Source organism: Zeus faber (assembly GCF_960531495.2).
Source record: "Zeus faber genome assembly, chromosome: 6".
In the NCBI taxonomy this organism is placed as follows: Eukaryota; Metazoa; Chordata; class Actinopteri; order Zeiformes; family Zeidae; genus Zeus; species Zeus faber.
In genome coordinates, this window is record NC_137201.1 from 14,876,930 (window position 1) to 14,880,799 (window position 3,870).

The 3,870-nt window shown below is 41.3% G+C and overlaps 1 long non-coding RNA gene across 2 annotated transcripts; it reads right to left on the minus strand.

Annotated features, from left to right (window-relative positions):
- Positions 1 to 604: 604 nt before the first annotated feature.
- Positions 605 to 2,711, minus strand: LOC307231836. 2 transcript variants are annotated; one of them, XR_013844220.1, is made up of 6 exons: positions 2,613 to 2,711; positions 2,193 to 2,228; positions 2,005 to 2,058; positions 1,511 to 1,562; positions 795 to 1,107; positions 605 to 688 (listed from the first exon to the last, which is right to left on the minus strand). It is a non-coding gene; the product is annotated as an uncharacterized lncRNA (long non-coding RNA). The 2 variants fall into 2 exon arrangements; XR_013844221.1 differs by having other exon boundaries at positions 2,005 to 2,061.
- Positions 2,712 to 3,870: the final 1,159 nt, after the last annotated feature.

The window sequence follows — 3,870 nt, forward strand, 5'->3', positions numbered from 1 at the left end:
CAGACGCTTTTGTCCAAAGCGACTTATAATAAGAGCATTTGTCACAGTATCAAACCAACTGCGTGTCACAGTCAGAGCTTAAATGTCTCTGGAAACTGAATGTATGTTGGACATTAAAGGTTAAATAGATGCTCATGGGGTAGACAGGTCAGTGCAAGTAGGGTCCAGGTGTGGTCGAAAGAGATGGGTCTTCAGCTAATTCTGATTCAGCCGTTCTGACACACGTGGGGAGCTTGTTCTACCATTGGGGCGCCAGAGAATAGTTGTGACTGGGATGAACGACACCTTGAGAATTTTACTTCAGAAAATTATTTCACTGGTGATTTCAATTGTTTCAAGGTATAAAACAGTTACACCATATTAAAATAAAGAACAATGTGAATCAATAAGACATCGTGAGTGGGGCCAAAATTGAAAAGAATGAATAGAATCGCAATGAATGCAAATAAGATTTATTTGATACATGTTCAAATCATATTTCATGCTGGAATGACATTGACTTCAATCTCTATTCCTGAGTGTTTTGAAAACACAGGATTAGCATGAAGATTAATCAGACGACCAAACCTAGAAGATAATGTGAAAAACATTACAGTTGAAACCAAAGCTTTACATTTCTGGGCATTAAAAGATGGATGAAGGATAATTGGAGAAAACTTTGAAACTGTCCTCAAACGACAACAGGACCCTGGAAGAGACGCACGCACAAACACACAAATGAAACAAATGCAAAGACCAAATTATAATTCATCTTGGTCCGTTAAATGATCTGTGTGTGCATGTGTGTTATTTACCTTTTTGTTTGATTATAGATTTCAGATCCAGACTTAAGGGATTGCAGTTACTGCCTGAGCTGCAGCAACAGCTTCTAATTCTGCTTTTGTTTTCTCCGCTACTGCTTTGGCAGCTTTAACAGCTTCCTCAATGGCTGCGGTCATTTTGGCGTTTAAATCATCATTTATTGCAGTCATTTCCCCCTTTGCTTTTTCAATTATGGGAGCCATTGTCTCATAAGCTGCTTTTGCTTGAGCCTGAGCTGCTTCTATTTGAGCTTGAAATTCTGCCATTTGAGCTTTAGCAGCTTCAGTTTCCTCTTCAGAAGGAAAACTGTGAAGAAATAAGAGAATTGCATTAAAACATGACTTTGTTATATTTCATCCGCTCTTTTGGTGGAGCAGAGTGTTCTTCCTGCTGCTTTACTGGTAGTCCTCCTCTACAAGCGTAAGTGTACTGTTTTATTATTAATACAGTTTTTGGTTAGCACTGCTTAATGGTTCTTAATTGAGTGTTTCAGTATTTATTTGACAATCTAGTTTGATCTATAATAAACATGTACAAATGAGCAATTTTGTCCAATTGCTGAAATTGGTTTCTCAATAAAATTCATTGAATACACAGAGTGGAGGATTAAAAATGACGTCAGTTATTATCACAGACATGAAGTGAAACCGACTAAAATAGATAAAAGAGAGTGGGTTAAGAATGAATGTGGAAGAGAGGCTTTTCTGACCCAGTATTTGGCATCATGCTGAGTCCTTTTCCACCTGGCCCAAACTGAGCTCCTAGAAGAATATATTAAACAATTACAATTTGTGGCAACCAATGGGGCGTGGTTAAGCCACGTCTGCAAGTGACAGGGCTGGCCGATCAGCCTCTTTGGCGCTGATTGGTCAGACCTGTCTTGGATATTTTTCAAACATGTTCTGTCTTTCAGCGGGGATCACGCGGTGCAGGATGCGGAAACGCCTGCGGACCAGAGTGTAACTGGGTGAAACACATTGACTTTTCCTTTTATTTTATGTCCTGGTTTTGTCAGCGAGCCTTTGTGTTATCATGACCAATAAAACCCTTGCCGTGTCGGCAAGAAAGGCCAGAACGACTCCGTCTCCCTCATAAACCTGTACACGTAGGTAGACGCCCACACACTTCTACTAAGAAGAACTAGAGTCATGTTCTTGTTCTGTGATAAATATACAATGAAGAAGGTGTTGTGTAACTGCTCACCAAATCCTGGAAACCCTCCGTCAAAGTTTAGTCCGTTTCCTGGCCCAGGCAGAGCTTCTAGAAGAATATGTTAAACCATTACAATTCAACCAAGAAGAACTGGGGTCATGTTCTGTGATAAATATACAGTGAAGAAAGAGTAATTCTCTTTCAGTGATGACACAAGTAGGTGTTGTGTAACTGCTTACCAAGTACTGAAGGCAGGACTAATCCAACAGCCAAAACTAGAAGACAGACAAAAAGTCAAACAATGTCCAATGTCTTACATCAGTCATCAAATGCTTCATGTGTTATGTTCCAGCCTTCATCAGATTAACCTGCTTCCTCTGAGGTTTTGATTGCACTTTATCAAAGGCATAAAATAACACATTTGAATGTAGTGACGAGTCTTAGATTTGAGAGTTTAGTGTGTTTAGTTCAGTAGATCTCTTTAAATGAGCACTTTCTGCCACAAATACTATTTGTTTTCCAAATGAATCTAGGAACTGCTCACATCGCTCTTGATGAAGAATATTTAATGTGTATGTGTAAATGATATGACTGAATCTATGTCACTTCACCAAACTCTAATGCCAGAAAATCCACAACATAAGCAGGAGAGGACTCACCGGTAATGAAGGTGAAGTGGAATTCCATCTTTTGCAGATCTCTCGCTGGACTACAACTCAGGTTACTATGGTGTAGGTCTGTAGACAGTTATCAATAACGGTTCCTTCTGAAGATTTCCAAGAGAAATGCTTCTTTTATACTGTTTCTCATGTTGTTCATTTGCAACAGCACACATTGCAATTCCTTCGAGCTGTTTGGTTTTCATTTTCATATCAGTAACATACTTTGTGCAAAGACTGCCAGCATCCCCTGGGGACAAGTCACACCTAAAGTCAAAGGTGTTTCAATCAGGAGAGCAACTTACTTTTTACATGAGAAATCCTTTGAAATCATAATAGACAGTACAGTAATAGACATTGCATTATGTTATTTAGCAGACACTTTTTTCCAAAGCAAATTACAATAAGTTTATTAGTCACAGTATTAAACTTACTGTATGTCACAGTCAGATAAGTGGACTTGTTATTAACAGACAACATTTAAACATGAAATGTTAAAATGTTCAAGATGCTTTAAGCTCACGTTCTGTTTCTTCAGATTTTTATTCATTCAATTGTTTTTCAGGTGTTTATTTAGTTTATGGCAGATAGGACATCACCCAGCAGAAGCATTAGAACAAGCTGCCAATATTGCTAATAATACATTTTCTTGTATGGGCCGGGTCATGGTGGCAGCAGGCTGAGCAAGGAGCTCCAGCCTCCCTTCTCCCCGGCAACGTTTTCCAGTTCCTCCTGGGGGACCCCGAGGCGTTCACAGGCCAGCTGGGATATGAAATGCCTCCAGCGTGTTCTGGGTCTACCCCGTGGTCTCCTACCATTTGGACGTGCCCGGAAAACCTCCAAAGGGAGGCGCCAAGGAGGCATCCTGATCAGATGCCCGAACCACCTCAACTGCTCCTTTCGACGCAAAGGAGCAGTTGCTATACTCCGAGCTCCCTCCGGATGTCTGAGCTCCTCACCCTATCTCTAAGGCTGAGCCCAGCCACCCTACGGAGGAAACTAATTTCGGCCGCTTGTATTTGTGATCTCGTTCTTTCGGTCACTACCCAGAGCTCATGACCATAGGTGAGGGTTGGGATGTAGATGGACTGGTAAATTGAGAGCTTTGCCTTCCGGCTCAGCTCCCTCTTCACCACAACGGTCCGGTACAATGCCCGCATCACTGCTGACGCCACACCGATCCGCCTGTCCATTTCATGCTCCATTTTCGCCTCACTCGTGAACAAGATACCGAGATACTTGAACTCCTTCACTTGGG